Consider the following 21,125-nt stretch of genomic DNA (forward strand, 5'->3'; position numbering starts at 1 on the left):
TGTTTAAATTAAAATTTGAGATCGATTATTTTAATAAAAAATTTTGATATCTCCACCTGGTGGCGCTATACAGGGTGTTCCGGTGACTCGGGGAATAAAATTAACCTCATATACCTACTAGAGCAAAAATGATGACGATTCGTGAAAAAAAATTATTATAAAAGTCTTCAAATGGCTAAGATATGGGGCATGAAAGTTCAGAAATTTTAACACATTTTTCTAAATATTTTCAATACCATTTATGGTAGAGCGTTGAAATTTGGTACAGGGTAAAAAAATATCAAGCAAAATCATTGAACCAATTTTGACTTTGATCGGGCGGCGGCAACCATGCTATACATGATGTCCCTAAAATTTGTTTGCTCAGAACTTTTTTGTTCGTTCGTAACCCTAAATTTATTTTTGAACTTTTTAATAGAAAATTTATTTTAGAAACTATTATCACTCTTTGAAAATTTGGATAACATTTACCGTTTTCGAGTTATACGCGAAAATGTTAAGCTTTGATTTCAATCGTAACAAACAAAAAAAGGAAACATATTCCGCAAGATCTGAGTTGGCGATGACAATTGAAAAACGAACTGAGCTAATAACCATTATTTGCATAAATTTCTAAGTGCAGACTTAGTTAAATCCAGTGTTAATTTATTTTAGTTGAATAAAAGAATGTAATCTCCAAAACAATAAATTTAATTGCTGGTTACAACAAACAAGAACATAACAAAAATATTAACAATAACAATAAAATTATAAAATTATAGTAATAAATAAAAAAGAACAAAAAAATACTAAAGCAGATGCACGCCTGATATCGCCGTCTTAAATTAAAGCGCACTCTGCGGAAAACATCGATCTCAGTTTGAAGTTGATCAAATGAATCAACAATTCGCAACCTCAGTTGATCAACTCGTTTTCGATCAACTGATTTAAACGCAGTAAATTAGCGATTTAACGCGTCCCCATAAATAAAAATCTACAGGTGTAAGATCCGGCGATCTTATCGGAGAGAACTTATCGGTCCTCGTGCAATCCACCGTCCCGGAAAACGTTCCCTCAGAAATTCTTGGACAACCTGTGTACTATGCGCAGGAGCACCATCATGCATATACCACATTGCTTGCCTTGTGTTTAAAGGACCGTCATCTAAAAAAATCATCTAATTCTTCTAAATGTCGCCTGTATGTATGTCCATCCAGCCTTGATGGCAAGAAAAGCCCAAACGTTAAGAGAAAATCTCCATTGTGATTTCCAAGTTTTCTTAAATCTTGGATTTTCGTCCGCCCAACTATGTAAATTTCTCAAATTGAAGATTCCATCTTTAGAAAAAGTGGATTCATCTGTAAAAAGCACTTTTTCTTAAAACTGATCATCAATTTGGATTTTGTGCTGCATTATTTGGCAATATTGCAGTCGCAGTGGGTAATCAGCCAGTCGAACTTCCTGAACTTTGTAACAATGAAATGGATAAAGTTGTTGCTAGTGAAGAACACTCCAGACAGTTGTTTTTGAAGTTAAAAAATGCCTCGCCATATCCAAAGTACAAGCTGTAGTATTTTCTTCTACGTAGTCTAGAATATCTTCTTCTAGTTCGGGTGTTCGGACTGATCTTACGTTACTGTTACTTACTAAATTTCGGCTTAAACGTCCCATTTTCCCTTAAACGTGTTTCAGTCCTTAAAAATGTTTTTCGATTGGGCGCTCTGCGATTCGGAAATTTCTCCCGATAACGGTTAGTGGCTGCTTGACATTCCCCTAATGTCAAAATCATGTCAGTTTGTTCACTAAATGTGTAACTCTCCATTTTGAACACTTAAAATTAATAAAAACTTAACTAACAAAAAACTATCATTTGTGTTTAAACGACATAAGCAAGTTGACAGCTCAATTTGTTTTTTTAATTGCCATGGCCAACCTTGACTTTTTCAAAGATTTTTGTTTTTTAGTGTTACCATTGAAATCGACGCTTAATATTTTCGCGTATAACTCGAAAACGGTCAATGTTATCCAAATTTTCAAAGAGTGATAATAGTTTCTAAAATAAATTTTCTATTAAAAAGTACAAAAATAAATGTAGGGTTACGAGCGAACAAAAAAGTTCTGAGCAAACAAATTTTAGGGACAGCCTGTATAGCATGGTTGCCGCCGCCCGATCAAAGTCAAAAAAAAAATTGGTTCATTGATTTTGCTTGATATTTGTTTAGCCTGTACCAAATTTCAACGCTCTATCATAAATGGTATTGAAAATATTTAGAAAAATGTATTAAAACTTCTGAACTTTGATGGCCTATATCTTGACCATTTGAAGACTTTTATAATAATTTTTTTTCACGAATCGTCATCATTTTTGCTCTAATATATGAGGTTAATTTTATGCCCCGAGTCACCGGAACACGCTGTATACTGGTATATACAGATATCTCAGCGAGACTGGTCATTAGACGTGTCTGGGGTTCTGGCGAAAATAAAAATTTGAGAATTCAGACTTAAGTATTATCAATTACGATGTCTTCGTCTAAAATATTTTCAGATTTCTTGCACTTCCCGTTATACCGGAAGTCGCCAACTACTTTATTTTTTTTTAATGGAACACCCTGTATATTTTTACATATTTGGATTTGTCTGTTTTCAAGGTTTATAAATAACTTTACTTTTTGCAATTTGATTCGGCCGTTCTCGAGTTATTCGATTTTTTCTAGAAAAATCTGCTCCAGCAGACATTTTTTCAAAAAATCAGAGAACACTCGATTAAATCGGATATCAATTTAGGATTGAGAACATGCTTAAGCAACATGATGGAGTATGTTTTGGTGATGAGAACTGCTGTCTAGAACGTTTGGTCACTTTACTATGGCACGTTAACATTTCAAAATTTGGCAGTACCATAACTTCATTTTTTTAAATGGCACCCCCCATATTTTATTATGTCCCCATATGTCCCATACCTGATATTAATTGTTTGAGAGATAATTAGGGTTTTTTGAAAAATGCACACATATCATATAGATATTTAGGCTAGTGTGCCATGAAAAACAAACCTTCTCAATGAGTTCTTGTCAAAGACTCAATTGTTTACGTCACTTGATGCATGTGAGCTAATAATTATCTGTTATGTCCCTTAATATTAGTACTGAAACGAGTTAAAATCGATAACAATAACGAAAGTAATATTTACACAAATCAAGAAATTCTTAATTTATTTTCTATGCATGAAAAGCGCGACAAGGTTCGTAGTATGCTTCCCAGATCTTCTTTGGCAGCTCGAATTGAGGTGTTGGGATTGGGCTCGAAATAAGCCAAGGTATTCACCTCTTCCGTTGAATTATCTACTACATTTTTTGATCAGTTTAACACGCGATTAATTCGTCCAAAATGCAAAAAAATTGCTTCTATTCTTGTTGAGCAGAAATTGAAAAAGTTACGTACATTATGCTTACTAGGTAAATGAAATTTTGGATAAAAAGTTTGTTTTTTAAATATGTTTTTTAAATCATTTAGATTTATAAGAAGAAACTATAAATGATTGCTTTTTGTCTCCACAAGATCAACCAACAGAAGATACTTCAGATATGCTGCATGGTATGAAATTAATTATTTAGTTTCATAATTCATAATTATATAATTCATTATATACCATATTATACAGCCTGATTCAGAGTAAGCGCCTTATTTTTTTTCAGCCACAATATGGGTACTACTTTCAAAATATTTGGCAGTAATATGTTATGGGTCATTCTCTACACGATGGTGATGCCACATTTTCAATTGGAAGAATTATTTCAAAATGGCGACTGTCAACTTTCTTTTTTTAAATGGAATGCCAAAATTTTTTTTTTATTATTGAGGTCCTAAAAACATTCTTTATACGATAGTATTTTGTTTTTCTTAAAAATTCATTTCTTTCCCCATCAAAAAGCACACATTTTAATCTAGTGGCGCATGAATGTTTTACACTCGATGTTATTTTTGTTCAAATATGAAGTAGCGCTAGACACAAAAGAAACAATTAAAGTTTATTTTGTAATAAACATCTACTTATTTATTTATTTTGACAAAAATAACATCGAGTGTAAAACATTCATGCGCTACTATACTCTGTTTTTAAACCAGGAGGAGTAAACGCGAAAGTCAGATTTACACTAGGAAAAATCACCAGAAAATCTCACTAGATATTTTGGCGGTAAATTTAAATTAATAATTGTTATTATTTATTTATTTACTTATTATTGTATTTATTTTCGTTTGTTATCGTCAACACTAAACATACAAATTAACATTGAAGTTATGAGTGTATTTATTTCAAAATATAATAAAGAAGGGTTTAAGAACACAAAATTTACAATAATGACACGAAACTGTCGAATTGTCAATAACCTAACTTTCAATTGTCAATAACCTACTAATTGCCAAAGAAAACTTCATGGTATAATTAATGTTTGTAAACAAAACTAACCTTACCTAACATTCCTTCACGCTATAATTGACATTACAAAAGAAAACTTCACGCTATAATTGCCATTACTAATTGCCAAAAAAAACTTCATGGTATAATTAATGTTTGTAAACAAAACTAACTTTACCGAACATTCCTTTACGCTATAATTGACATTACAAAAGAAAACTTCACGCTATAATTGCCATTACTAATTGCCAAAGAAAACTTCATGGTATAATTAATGTTTGTAAACAAAACTAACCTTACCTAACATTCCTTCACGCTATAATTGACATTACAAAAGAAAACTTCACGCTATAATTGCCATTACTAATTGCCAAAGAAAACTTCATGGTATAATTAATGTTTGTAAACAAAACTAACCTTACCTCACATTCCATTTTTAAACCAGGAGGAGTAAACGTGAAAGTCAGATTTACACTGGAAAAAATCACCAGAAAATATCACTAGATATTTTGGCGGTAAATTTAAATTAATAATTATTATTTATTTATTTACTTATTATTGTATTTATTTTCGTTTGTTATCGTCAACACTATACATACAAATTAACATTGAAGTTATGAGTATATTTATTTCAAAATATAATAAAGAAGGGTTTAAGAACACAAAATATACAACAATGACACGAAACTGTCGAATTATCAATTACCTAACCTTCAAATTCAAAATTCAAAATTGCCTGTGTGTGAACCTTCCTCGCATTCAACCAATCACGTGCAAGGTCAATCTGGTGACAAATTTAAAATACTCCTCCTGGTTTAAAAACAGAGTATAGATTAAAATATTAGGTTCCTTTTGGATGGGGAAAGAAATGAATTTTTAAGAAAAACAAAATACTGTCGTAAAAAGAATGCTTTTAAGATCTCAATAATAAAAAGAAATTTTGGCATTTCATTTAAAAAAAAAAAAGTTGACAGTCGCCATTTTGAAATAATTCGTCCAATTGAAAATATGATATCACCATCGTGTAGAGAGTGTCCTAAAACATATTACTGCCAAATATTTTGAAAGTAGTACCCATAGTGTGGCTAAAAAAAAATAAGGCGCTTACTCTGAATCAGGCTGTATATGTTTATACCCCGACATGCCATATATATATATATTTATACCCCCACATATGTATGCCCCGACAAACTTCCTGGTGTAACTAGTTCAACTGTTATGCAAGTCTATCCTGGATGTAGTAAACAACAAGGTTGCGAAATTGCTTCAACCTCATTTTGTGAGGAAAATTCTGTCATTTCATTAGAAATGAATTGGAAACGGTTCCACCTAAGTGATGAAAAAGAAATAATTGGTAAATGGGGTCATACACGATTTTTTTTTTATTATATTTTCTGAAAGTTTATATAAAAATATAGTTACCGTTATTTTTTTTTTTTATATTTTCGAACAAAATCATTGTTAAAAAAATTGTTGAAAATTTATATACCCATTTGCGCTTTTAAAATTCCCCCGTTGATGACGTAGGAGTATCACCTTTGCGTCCCCTGCTCCCCGCTCAAATGCGAGAAAGAGATGAACGTCATTTAGGTTGTATTGAAAAGAGATAGAGTGTTTGTAGGTTATGTTTATTATGTTTTGTTCATGGATGTAATAGAGACACTCTATTACATCCATGGTTTTATTTTGACACTGTCACACCGCAAGCGCTATCTAACGGACAATTTAACTTGTTTTAGGCAGTGCGGTTCCTACGTCACAGAAAAGCCGCGAAATTATTTCGTTTGAATATTTGCTATTTTTACTTCAAATTACGCAAAATATAAAATTGATCAAAATATTTCTTTTACTTTGTGTTCATGCATATACTTGCATATATCGTTTGACATAAAAATTTTCTCTAAATTTAATAAGTGTGTATGACCCCATACCATAAAAACTGAATAATCATTCTTATTTAAAATTATCTTTATTTTTGTAGATAAGAAACGGAGGAAATTACCTTTTACAAAGAACTGCAGCAATGCAACCTAACTGGAGTAAAAAAAGCGTTGTGTCGCGCTAAGAAAAATGCCAGAATAATAAGGCAAAAGCTAATACAATTGAGGAAAAATCCTCAGGTATTGGTGAACCTCAAATATTTGAATAAAGAAACTAGAAATTTCTTTAGCAGCCAGTCCCGAAATCAGAAAAAAGAAGTGCTGGCTCTTTCCATTTACAAACAAAGTGGTAAAGGATACCGGTTCTTATCAAATTTCTTTTCATTACCATCCAGGAAGACGCTACAAAAACTGTTAGGGTAAACAAAATGTAACATTATTCTATTTATTGAACTAAAACTAGAACTAATAGTAGCACTATCACTAGAACTAACACTAGCTAGAAATTTTCGAAGTGATTTCGAGTCGTCTTCGATAGTGCTACTATTAGTTCTAGTTTAATTACACCGGCCGTGAAAGCCTTCGTACTTATATTCTATTTATGTTACCAAATTTTATTAGTTTTGTGAATAATAAATTATTATGTTGAAATTAGATCTTTCATTTAAAATATATTTATTTCCTTTTTTCAAAGCAATATTAATTGTGTTATTTTTAAATTTGGCGGTTAAAGTTAGCCCCAACGATCTAGCAACGTCGCTCGCTTCGCTTCGATGCGCAGCGAACAATGTTGCCAGATCGTTGGTTAGCCCAGTTTTACACCATTATCCTAGTGGAAGTTGGTTTTAATCTATGATTAGTACTCTGCGGTGACATCGGATGGCGCTGTACGCAAGGTACAATTTAATAAGGTAGAGTTGGCCATCTCTATCCTTCCTTGTCTCTGTTTATCAATAAGTAATTAAACATTTGTTTTCCATGGCACATTAGGTTAATATCGATATGACATGTGAGCATTTTCCAAAAAACCCTAATGATTTCTCAAACTATTAATGTTAGGCATAGGACATATGGAATATAAAAGATGTAAAATGAGACGCTGAAGACGACTAAGTAATAAAATAGGGGGGTGCCATTTAAAAAAATGAAGTTATAGTGCTTCCAAATTTCGAAAAGTTAACGTGTAATAGTAAAGTGACCAAACGATCTAGATAGCCGTTCTCGGCACCAAAACATACTCCATCATGTTGTTTAAGCATGTTCTGAATCCTAAATTGATATCTCAAAAATTGAGTGTTCTATGATTTTTTGAACAAATGTCCGCTGGAGCAGATTTTTCTAGAAAAAATCGAATAACTCGAAAACGGCCGAATCAAATTGTAAAAAGTAAAGTTATTTATAAACCTTCAAAACAGACAAATCCAAATATGTAAAAATGTACAGGATGTTCCATTAAAAAAAATAAAGTAGGTGGCGACTTCCGGTATAACCGGAAGTGCTAGAAATCTGAAAATATTTTATATATATTATATTTTTTTATGATACCAAATTTTTTTGTTTACAATATTTATTTAGAATTAGATAACGAACAACTTTTATTAATAACATTTTTTAAAATAACATAATTTTAATTTCCCTCTGAACAGTATGATGATATACATATTAAAGCAATTAATGGCATTTCAAATCGAATTATTATATTTATCGAAAAATGTTTCAAATAATCTTTGTTTAAAATAAAATTAGTGATGAATTATTTTAATAAAAATTTTTGATATCTTTACCATGTCTCCATTTTTGGCGCTATACAGGTTGTTTCGGTGACTCGGGGAACAAATTTAACCATATACAGGTGTTCATTTCAAAACTTTCCACCTGAATTTCTGTAAATCCGGAAGTTTAAAAAGAAAATCGCTGAAATAGGTAAAGAATAACAGAATGGAAGAGTTACTTTATGGGATTATTGGGAGGGGTTAAAACGAGGCTAACGGGTTTGGGAGGCTATGAGGGAGATGGGGGAGAGAAGATAGCAGAAGAGGAGATGGAAGCAGTGCTTAGGGGATTGAAGAAGGGAAAGGCGCCAGGGGAGGATGGCATCCAGAACGAGGCATGGTTGGAAGCATCAAGGGTGGTGAGGGTGAAGTTGTTGGAGGGGATGAATAGCGTATGGAGAGGGGGTGGGATGCCGGAGGGATGGAAAGTGGGGGTAATTTGCCCAGTATATAAAAAGGGTAATAAGGGAAGGGTAGAGAGCTACAGAGGAGTTAACCTACTAGACTCGGCATACAAGGTATACACGAAGATACTGCTGGGAAGACTGGAGGAAGAGATGGAGTTGTGGGAGGAGATGGGGAGGAGGGGGATCACGGAACACTTAATTGTGAGAGTGAAGGAAATATACATGGAGACTATGGCTAGGATAAAAGTGGGAGATAAGCTGAGCGACGTGTTTTGGACGACGAAGGGACTGAGGCAGGGATGTCCGCTGAGCCCAAGTCTGTTTGCACTGTATACGGCGGACCTGGAGGATAGATTGAGGAAGGGGCAAATGGAAGGGTTAGTGGTGGGAGGTAGAAAGGTGCATATGTTAGCATACGCGGATGACATCGTGGTCATGGCGAGAGAAGCGGCGGAGATGAAAGATATGATAAAGAGGGAGGACAACAAGGAGGGGTCGCATGTGATAGCTATGGCAAAAAAAGCCAATAAGGTGATGGGACAAGTATGGGGTTGGGGGAAGAGAGTCTTTGGAAGGAATTTGGCAGCGAGGAAGATTATGTTTGAAGGTCTGGTTAGCAGTGTGATCATGTATGAGCAGAGGTATGGGGATGGAGAGAGCAGGCAATGCTGGAGGACGTGCAAGCTAGATACTGGAGATGGGTGCTTGGGGTGGCGAGAAAAACACCGGGGTATATAGTGAGGGAAGAGGTAAAGGTGGATAAAGTCAGAGCGGAGGGGGGCAGGAGAGCAGTGAAATATGAAGAAAGAATAGAAGGGAGGCCAAACTGCGGGGTCTTGGGGGAGTGTTGGAGGGAAATTAGAGATGGAAAGATCAGATATGGGAAAGGAGACAGAGACAACTATTATAGACGAGCGGGCTACTCGGTCACTGAGATAAATAGTAGACGAAGGGTGGGTAGGGAGATGTGGAGGGAGTTGAGAGATAGGGACCGAGATGTGCAGAGACAGAAAAGAAGGACACAAATAAAAGAGGGGAGGTATAACGAAAGGTACAATGACATAATTACGGAGGGGCTGCCTAGATACTTGTTATTGGAAGGAGATGAGGAAGGGAAGAAGTTGGTGGGTAGGTTCCGTTGTGGAAACGAGGAGAGAGCTAACAGATATTGGATGGCCGATGAGGAGAGGTGGTGTAGGCTATGCAGGGAGGAATGGGAAATGTTGGAACATATGTTGAATGGGTGCAGTGAGTTGAGGGAGGAGGAGTTGGACCGAGGGCAGATCTTAGGGGAGGGGGGAGAGGGGAAACGATGGATGAGAATAGTTGTGGGGGTGAGGAGACAAAGGGATGGATAAGGGGAGGATTGGGCCGAGGATATAGAAATGGAGGAAGAGGGTAGAGGGTGAAAATAATATACTATATTAGGATGTATTAAGGGGAAAATTGTAATTATCAAAAACAATAAAATGCTTATTATTACTAAGGTAAAGAATAAAACCAAGGGGGACCACTTTTTATGCAAAAATTGACTCACTCACTTCAACCCCCGCCGCCAGAAACCAACCCCTTAAAAATCTTAAATGGAAAGGGATACCTCATTTTAAAGGTCTTTTAAGGTACTGCATGTTAGTATTTATTTTTTTTAAATTGATCAATTCGTTTTCGAAATTTTTGCGAAAATCTTTGTTTTGTATTTCCCGCTTTAATTAATATTAAAAACTTTAATCACCTTCTTAAAAGCAAGAATAAGTAATCTTTTATTATTAATTTATAAAATTAAATTACCATGTTCGACTGAAAAAGTTCTGAACAAACAAACTTTAGGAACATCCTGTATAGCATTGTTCCCGATGACCGATCCAATTCATAAATTGCCTAACGATTTTACATGACATTGATTTACACTGTACCAAATTTCAACGATTTACCATAAATAGTGTTTAAGATATTTAAAAAAATGTGTTAAAATTTCAAAACTTTTATGGCCTGTATTTTTGCAATTTGAAGACTTTTACTAATTTTTTTTACATGAATCGTCATCATTTTCACTCTATTATACTAGGTTACATTTGTTCCCCGAGTCACCGAAACATCCTGTATACTGAGATATACAGGGTGAGTCAGAAAGAATGTGAAATCCGAATACCGGAGATACAAGACACCAAAATATGATGATTTAACGTAACATCTCTTATACAAATCATACAAATGTCAGTGGTTTTCGAGGCATAGGGTGTTGAAAGTTAAATTCTTATTTCGAAATTTCTTGATAATTTTGAAAGTTTTTGTACTATTAACATAAAATTTGGTAGTTTTATGTTTTCGAGCATGAGAAATACGAATTTGAAACTTGTTTTGTTATTGCTCGTAGAGGGCGTTAGATACATGCTGCTCGTTTGATAAATCAAATCATAAGTTTTTTGGCTCGACAGCTACGACCAATAAGAGCTGCAAATCACAAAGAGCATTCAATTTTACATAAAAAAGGTACTCTTATTGAAATTGTCTAAGTCTATCGGTTTTCGAATTATTTACTTTTAAATGTTTAAAGGTATTTTTTCTTCTAAAATATTTATTTTTTAATATTTAGTAAAGCTTTCGACCGGGTGGATCACAACTTACTTCTGTTCAAACTAAAGAAGTTTGGTGTTCAGGGAAATCTTTTGCAATGGCTTGCTTCCTATCTGAAGGAGAGATGCCAGATTGTTTCGGTTAATGGTTTTTTCTCTAATCCTGTGTCGGTTCCTTCTGGTGTTCCACAGGGTAGCCATCTGGGCCCTTTACTGTTTAATATTTATGTTAACGATATATTTGACGTCGTTAATTATGCCCAATGTTTAATGTATGCTGACGATTCAAACCTCTTTCTCCGTATCTCCTCTCTTCTTGATTGTTCTAAACTGCAATCTGACTTAAACTTTTTGCTTAAATAATCGCCTTTCATTAAACTTATCAAAGTGTAATGTTATTTCCTTCTCTAGGAGGGTGAACACAATCCACTACAATTATAGCGTCGCTGGTGAGAGGTTGCAACGTGAGAGATCAACGGTAGCTTTTTCAAAGATTGCTGCAATTAGAAATCTCTATTTTGCCTATGTTTACAGCACACTTAACTTCTGCAGCGTCGTTTGGAATCCTCAGTATCTCTCGTATAAATCTAGAATTGAGCGTATTCAATCTAAATTCCTCAAATACCTTTGTTTTAAATTTTCCATTCAATACATTGATTACGAATCAACTTGCACTTCTTTTCGTATGTTAACCCTCAACCAGCGTCGCTTTTGTGGGGATATATTATATTCTTACAAACTTTTGAACAACAAGTGTGATTCTCCAATGCTTGTTGGTTCTATATGTGTTCACGTTAATCCGAGATTCCTTCGCTTTGATTTTCTATTTATGACACCTACTCCTAGAACGAATGCCTGTCAAAACTCTCCTTTATTGAGAATGGCAAGATCGGCAAGCGTTCATTTGATATATAATAATAATAATAATAACTTGGCTTTATTAATAAAAAAAAATAATGACAATAATTATACAAAAGCAATACGTAGGGCGGAGTTAGGAATCAAGTTCCTCTCTGCCACTCAACCCTACAAACAAACAAAAAAAAAATTAAGTATTAATAAAATAGAACAAAAGAAAAATTAAAATTAAGAAAAAAAAAAATCAATGTTTACGAAATTAACAATATTAAACAAATCAAAAATAATAAAAAAAAAAACAAAGGAATATATATTAATTGCAATACATATGCATGCGAAACTCAGCAACTATACGCCAGATTGTTCATCCATTAACATCTGTCGCAGTTTCTTCTTAAACGCATTCAAATTTAGAGACTTCAAAGAGCCTGGTAGCGGATTATAATATTTAGGAAGGCAATAAGTGAAGGATCGTTCAAATAACGAGGTCTCGTGTTTAGGAGGTGTAATAATACCTCTATTTCTAATATTGATATTATGAACATCTGTCCTGAATGATATTTTGTTGTATACAAGAAGCTCCCGTTTCTTCAACATGAGAAGTTTATGGTAGAATGATAATAAATGCAACTTTCTTCTGTTGGACATATTCAACCAACCAGCATCTATTAATTTATGAGACACATGATCATACCGTTTTAAACCGTATACAAGCCTGAGACAAGCATTCTGTACCCGCTGTACACGACTTACTAAAGTGCTAGCCAAACAAGTACCAAAAACCTTATCACAAAAGGTGAAATTACTAAGTACAAGGGTATCGCACAGTTTTAACAGTGTAGCTTTAGATACTGTGTGCCTAATGCCATAAATTAATTTCAACGTTGCATATGATTTATTGGTTTTCTGTGTAATATGTGTTTTAAATCTAATATCTGAATCCTGATACAATCCCAAATTACGAAAACAGCATCCTACATTAATTCGCTGGTCATCAACTTCTATACTAAAATGAATAGAATGTTCTTCTCGCAAACCCCGCCTACCAAAAAGCATCAATGCCGACTTGGCACCATTCACCTTCAAATTATGTCCAGACGAAATTTCCACTAAGTTCCTAATTTCCCGTGTTAAAATAGTTTCAGCCAGAGACACATCACTGGGAGCAAATCTCAGATATAGTTGGGTGTCATCTGCGTAAAAATGACAGCTACAGTGTTTCAAACTATTTGAAAAGTTGGATGTATATAACGAAAACAAAAATGGCCCCAATATAGAACCCTGCGGCACACCCGCCGACACCCTCCGAGGTTGTTTATCTTAACTTTTTGGTATCTATTGCACAAGTAATTGGAGACCAATGATATAGCATTAGCGCTAAACCCAACAAAATTTAAGACAGAACTTAACAAGGAATGGTTTACAGTATCGAAAGCTTTTGAGTAATCCAACAAAACTAACGCAGTCATATCGTTTTCATCAATCGCCCGGAGAATGTCGTCGGTAATATGCATTAACGGTGTTTCACAACCATAATGTTTACGAAATCCAGACTGATTTGGAGGTAGGATAACTTTCTCCACATAACTTTCTCCACAACCTTTGCAAGAACCGGGAGAATGCTAATAGGTCGTAAATCCTTGTACTCTTGGGGATTAGAAATTTTTGGTAATGGAGTTACCAGAAGGACAGCAGTACAAGAGCATTGACAACGAAATACCATCATCTCCGACAGCATTAGATTTCATTTTAAGTAAATAACTTGCAACAAAGTTTTCATGTACAGTTTCGAAATCAAAATACTTCTGAAATTCACATTTTTTGTTACTGTTATAAAAGTGCATAACATCACTTGAAGGTGCTCCCAATGAACAACCTGCCTGGAGAAAGTGGTTATTAATGTCATTCGCATTTCTTAAATGCATGGGCAAAGTGTTTACTCTATTCCTCATCACTCCGAAATCACGAACAACACGCCACATCGCAGATGTCCCAGTTCGACTCGTTGCCCCCTCAAAGTACACCCTTTTTTCAGTTTTGATGGCATTTGTCACGTGTCTTCTCAACGTTTTATACTGCTCTAGGTCTAATACATTTTTTGTACGCTTATATTTAGCATAAGCTTTATTTCTAACCGCGATCATTTCCTTGATTTGGGGTGTAAGCCACGGAGCAGGTTTTTTTGTAAATCTTTTCGTTTGTAGTGGTGCATGTAAATCAAATAGATCTAGTATTAAAGAATTAAAATAATTCACTTTTTCATCAATGCCGTTAATTTCAAAAATTAATTGTAAAGGTAATGATTCAAGTTCTCTACTAAACAGATCGAGATTAAACCTCTTAAAGTCTCTATAAGTTCGAAATGTAGGAACAGGCTTTGTACTAGCAGTTTTCAAATGAGAGTGTACCAGTTCGTGATCTGAAAGGTGTGGTAGTGAATATAAACCAACCAGGGTGAATTCTTCACATGAACATGCAGTAATATCTATTAAAGTTTCGGAATTAAGTGTAATACGGGTTGGTTGATTAACAAGTTGAACCAGACCAAACGACTCCAGCAAATCAAGGAAAATGCGTGAATATGTACTTTCAGGGTGCAACAAATCAATATTTATATCACCGGCAATAAATAGTTCATTACATTGTGGTATAGCTAAACTTAAGGATTCCTCGAGACTCAAAGAATAATGGCAGACTTCCGGTCGGGGGCCTGTACATTACACCAAAAATATATTTAACTTTGTTAATAGTTACAGCGATCCATAGCTGTTCTAAATGATCATATGTTTTTATGTTAACCTTGCTGGGTCTATATAAGTTCTTAATATAAATGCCTACACCACCACCTCGTTTACCAGACCTTTGGCGATGTATGAATGTATAATTTTCGATAGAACACACCGCTTCCGTATGTTCATTCGCCAACCAGGTCTCCGTAACCAATACCAGATCAAAATTATTATCAGTAATGTACTCACGAAATTCAGCAATACTAGGCAGCAACGACCTAATGTTAATGGATGCTATATTCATGTTGTGAACAATAATAAAAAAAAAAGACAAACAAAATACAAAAAAAAAACAATAATAACTACAATTAGATGAAATTTAACTATTGAAAAAGATTTAAATATATATAAACTACATTCCAGAGTGCTTTCCCTCCAGGTAACAAATCAACTAGATTCGTCAATTAGATCAAATGGAGGAAAAGTCTCAAAACAATCGAAAGATTGTATATATATTTTTAACAATCGAAAACAAAAAAGAAGAAAAAAAAAATGGAAAAATCGAACAGAAATTTTTCGAAAAAAGCAAGAATCGAAAAAGTTATATCAACATTCTTTTCTATGATATATTTATATCACCTAAACTTAGTTTTAGTTTTTTCCTTTTGAATCACTTTTGTACCATTAATGTTAATTCATTATTATTATTATTGTGAACTGTAATTCTATTTTATTTATATACAATTGGTTGTTTGTGGTACAGTATTATTGGGTTCGACCTGTTTCTGTACCCACATGAAATAAATAAATAAATAAATATGGAGAAACAGTAATTCAATTTTTGACCAACATTTTATTTGGCAACATCTGAAGAATAATCGTGCCAATTAAGAGCTTTTTTGCATAATCGTTTTCTGAAATAAGAGCTGATATAAACTGATGTCGTTTTTTAATTTCTTCACTGCTATCTAGATATTTAAATTCTATAAAGTTGTATTCGTGCTCTTTTAAACAAGGTTGACATGTTTCAAGATTGGTTTGCAATAAATCTACCTGCTCATCCACAAAAATTTCAAAAATTTATAGTTTTACTGTACAGGGTGTCCCAATTTCGATGTCCGCATAGGCTATCTCCGAAACTAAAAGAGATAGAAAAAAAGTAGCTTACATGTCATGATCTCGTTTTTCGAGAAAATGCTAATGCCGAAAACTCCGAACAGCTATCGTCTTTTGTTTTCGCCCTATCGGCAAAAACTGAAAATTTTGCGAAAACGACATTCGCAAATATTTCACTTATTATCAAAGATGGAGTATTGTAAATAAAACATTATATGGGCTACTTTTTACGAAGAATTCAGTGGCGTAGGTAGAATTTTTTTCCCATCTTTTATTTTCGAGATTTTAGACGTAACTTTATTTTTTTAAATGGAAACCATAGTTGGCTATGACTTAAAATAATATGTTATTTTCTTCTGATAACAAATATATATAGTTTGTAGGGTGTATTTCTTATAGTTATTAAATAATTAACAAAAATTCATTTTGTTCTGTCTAAAACTAATGTATGTATTTAAAAGTTAATGTTGCTATGGTGATAACCATACATACTATGATGGAACATAATGTATCAAATAATTGCCAAAGTTTGTATTTAAAAATTCGATAACAACTCTGGCATTATGTGCTGGTACTATGCACCGGCATGTTAAGTATCAAAGTATAACAAAACTGAATAAAACTTTACAATGAATTTCGAAAATTATGAAAAATGTAACATGATGGAATGCTATATGTTATCAGATAAGAATGCGACGTTAGCCGCGGAATTTTATTTCACAAGATATCCAGAAAGAAGACAACCGCACATACGAACCTTCAGCCGGTCAGCAGAAAATTTAATAGATATTTGGTCCTTCCCCAAACCACATACAAAAACATATCAAAATGACCTGCAAGAGAAATTGCAACAAGACGTCTGACCCAAAAGACGCTGCTCCCGAATATGAAAGAAAAATGAATATAAACCATACAAAGCGGGGCTAACTCATTATTTACGTGCCGGAGATGTCAATCGAAGATTAGAATTTTGTAGATGATATTTAATAAAATTAAATAATCTGCTGTTTGTTCAAAATGTTATCTGGACCGATGAAGTCTCTGAGTGTTCAAAGAAGATTGGGGTTTAATGTATGGTGCGCCCTTTTAGATAATAGAATTTTGGCATATAGTATCTACCATAAAAACTTAAACTCAGGGAAATACCTCAATATATTAAGGCAGCACATTGAGCCTTTGGACGATAATTTGCCACTAAATATATCTCAAATGATATATTTTCAATATGACGCAGCACCAGCACATAATGCCAGAGTTGTTAGTGAATTTTTAAATACTACTACAAACTCAAGGACAGTACAATCTAACAGGACTGCTACATCCATTGTTGTGACAGCCTACCCGCAAACTACGTCACACCATTTTCCACGCCCAGCTGTTGTTATGGTCTATGCGTTTGCTGTGTATTTTTAGAGGTTATATCCTAGACGTATTCATATTAGTTTTGAAGTTTTATGTTTTTAGACGTATTAATGTCTATCATATAACCTCTAAAAACATAGACAGTTATCAGGCGTGGCAAATAGTGTGACGTAGAGTGCGGGCAACCAACCCGTAGTCGACTACAAAAATACAATGGATGTAGCAGTCCTGTTAGATTCTACTGTCCTTGCTACAAACTTTGGCAATAATTGGAAACAATGCTTTCCCTCATGGTATGGTTATCACCATAACAACATTAAGTTTTAAATACATACAATAGTTTTAGAAAGAACAAACAAATTGATACATTATATTCCATCATAGTATGTATGGTTATCACCATAGCAACATTAACTTTTAAATACATACATTAGATTTAGATGGAACAAAATGAATTTTTGTTAATTATTCAATAACTATAAGAAATATACCCCACAAACTATATATATCTGTTATCAGAAGAAAATAACAAATTATTTTAGGTCATAGCCAACTATGGTTTCCATTTAAAAAAATAAAGTTACGTCTAAAATCTCGAAAATAAAAGATGGGAAAAAAATTCTACCTACGCCACTGAATTCTTCGTAAAAAGTTGCCCATATAATGTTTTATTTATAATACTCCATCTTTGATAATAAGTGATATATTCGCGATTGTCGTTTTCGCAAAATTTTCAGTTTTTGCCGATAGGGCGAAAACAAAAGACGATAGCTGTTCGGAGTTTTCGGCATTAGCACTTTCTCGAAAAACGAGATCATGACATGTAAGCTACTCTTTTTCTATCTCTTTTAGTTTTGGAGATAGCCTATGCGGACATCGAAATTGAAACACCCTGTACACAGATGGATCAAAAACGCCTGAAGGGGTAGGAGCAGGAGTATACTGCCAGACACCTCGAATTAAGCAAGCCTACAGCCTGGGTACGTATTGTACTGTATTCCAGGGGGAAGTATTTGCTATTGACATGGGTACTAAAATCCTTCTTGAAAGAGGGGTGAAGAACATGACAATACGAATTTTCTCAGACAGTCAAGCCGCTCTCCAGACGCTGCAAGCCGTGAAAACGGTGTCGGCTCTGGTTAATGATTGTAAGAGAACATTAAACACACTGAGTTGTGATAACAGAGTCTCTCTGATCTGGGTCCCGGGTCACTCTGGGGTTGCTGGCAATGAAGCGGCAGATAAGCTAGCACGAATCAGCAGTTGGTGTATCATTTGCGATGGCCAAATATAGGATTGGACTGTGGACTGAAGAGAGACTTCGCCTACTGTGGACCAGTTCTCCTGGAATGAGACCCGGGAATATTTTAGGACTTGCCCGTAGTAGCATGAAAGTTCTAATGGGTGTTTTTACTGGGCACTGCCGATTAAAAGCACACCTCAACTTGTTGGGTTTAGCCGACGATGTTGAATGCCGACTATGTGCGGAGGAAGCAGAGACGGTTGAGCATGTTTTTTTCCCTGTCGTTAACCGTATCAGATTCTCGATTTTTGGGTCGCAGTTTATCTCCTCAAAAGATCTGAATGACCTTTCGCCGAGCAAGGTATTAATGTTCGTTAAGAGCACGGTGAAATTTGATAACGATATCTATCGGGGTACAATAGATCCTTAAGCCGTGTGTCCACTACCAAGTTTTCTTGCGGAAGTTGCTTCCAGAAGCGACTTCCAGAAGTTTTTGTCGTGTAAACACGTATTAGAAGTCGACTTCCAGAAGTCACGGCTTGCAGAAGTTACTTGCAGCAATTATGTGGAAACACGTGTTTGTTGCTTGCTGGAAGTAACTTGAACGACTTGCTGTGAACTACAAGTGTTTTGAAGACTTGCAGAAGAAGTCGGGTATACGTGAGTAAACGGCTTGTGGAATTCTCTTCTGTTTTCAGTTTTGTTTTGTGTTTTTTTTTGAGTTTTTTTCAAAATTTATAAAAATGGACAAAAATAAATTCGTTTGGAGTAGTGAAAAAACACATTTGGTAATTGAAAAACAAGAAAGTTATCCTGAATTATGGGACACGTCCTCAAAAGACTATAAGAATAAAATTAAAAAACAAAATGCTTTAAAGGCAATAGCCAATGATATAGACGCACCCGAAGAAGAGGTCAAAAGGAAATTGCACAACCTCCGAACGCAGTTTGGTCAAGAAGTAAACAAAGAAAAGAAAAAAAAAGTGGCCAAAGTGCTGATGATGTATATGTTAGCAAGTGGGAGTTTTATAATGACATGAAATACATGACATCATCTCATGTACCCAAAGAAACTGAGGATAATTTGGTAAGAATAAGAAAATACGGATATATAATCGTTTTTCTTGTTTTTTTTCTTACCTGTTGCCAAAAATCGAAGAGTAACTAAAAGCCGGTCTTTGCGAGGTATAGCCAATCTCATTTTAGTATCCTGCTTTTGAATATTTGTTTGAATTAAAGATAAAATGTATTCAAAATCATCATTAAACATTTTCAGGAAATTTTTCAGTTGCATGGAGTCTTCGGTCCGTAATTCTTCAAGTAATGTATTTTGGAAACTTAAATCAACGCTCCGCAGCACCCAATTTTTCACCCAAACACTTCTTTTTGTTTTTTTTTAATTTGTTTCTTTTTAATTAAATATGCGGAGTTTGGAGAGTTACTTTAGGGGGAAGGCTCTGGAGGTGAATGTAGGAAAGACAAAGGTTATGAAGTTCTGTAAAGGGGGTAGAAGGAAGAGCGAAGATTGGTGGTGGGAAGGGAAGGAGATAGAGGAGGTGAGGGAGTACACATATTTGGGGTACAGATTTAGAGAGGACAACAAGGAAGGCGCGCATGTGAGGGCAATGGCCAAGAAGGCGAATAAGGTGATGGGGCAGGTCTGGGGGTGGGGAGAGAGATTATTTGGAAGGGATATAGGAAAAAGGAAGATGATATTCGAGTGCTTGATTAGAAGTGTTATGATGTACGGGGCGGAGCTTTGGGGGTGGAAAGAGCAAGGGCTGTTGGAAGGCGTACAGGCTAGGTATTGGAGATGGGTTTTGGGGTTGGCAAAAGAGACGCCGGATTACATAGTCAGAGAAGAGGTGAAGGTTGATAAGTTAAGAGTGGAGGCGGGTAAAAGGGCGGTACGTTTTGAGGAGAGGGTTGAAGGGAGGTCTCAATGTAAAATTTTGGGGGAGTGCTGGAAAGAGATTAAGGCAGGGAAAGGGGGTTACGGGCAACGAGGAAGGGAGGAATATTTCAGAAGGGTGGGGTACTCAGTGAAAGCGGTAGATGATAGAAGGAGGGAAGGGATTGAGATGTGGAAAGAGCTGGAGAGCAGGGATAGAGATGTACAGAGGCAAGAAAGAAGGGGGCAGATAAGGGAGAGCAGGTACAACCCTAAGTACCAGGAAATAATAACGGAGGGATTGCCGAAGTACCTGTCGGTGGAGGGGGATGAGGAGGGGAAGAGGATGGTAGCAAGATTCAGATGCGGCAATGAGGAGAGGGCGAATAGGTATTGGATGAGAGATGAGGAGAGGGGTTGTAGGCTATGTGGGGGGGAGTGGGAGTCGTTGGAGCACCTACTGAGGGAGTGTGACGAGCTAAGAGAGGAGGTGATCGGCTGGAAGCAGGTGCTGGGGGAGAGGGCAGAGGGAAGAGAATGGATGAGGGAGGTGGTGGCGACAAGGCAGCGTAGGGAGATGCGGGGAGGAGATGGGGAGGGGTGGGATAGGAAATAAAATGTATCGTATTGTAATGTGATATATGTAATTGTAGTATTGTTAAAATTTAATTGTTTGTGGAATGTAATGCTGATTTTGTAGCAATAAACTTAATTATTATTTAATTAAATATGCTGCGATGGCAGCTGCCAATCTTATTTTGCCACAAGACATTTTTATACTGTCATTCGTAAAAAAAGCAAACTACTGCAAGCTGTACTCACATTGTGTGGAAACACGTCTGCAATTTCTTGCAGCAAGTTCGTCGTGATAACTTCTACAAACTACTTCTGGAAG

The sequence above is a fragment of the Onthophagus taurus genome, unplaced genomic scaffold, assembly GCF_036711975.1.
Source record: "Onthophagus taurus isolate NC unplaced genomic scaffold, IU_Otau_3.0 ScKx7SY_15, whole genome shotgun sequence".
Taxonomy (NCBI): Eukaryota; Metazoa; Arthropoda; class Insecta; order Coleoptera; family Scarabaeidae; genus Onthophagus; species Onthophagus taurus.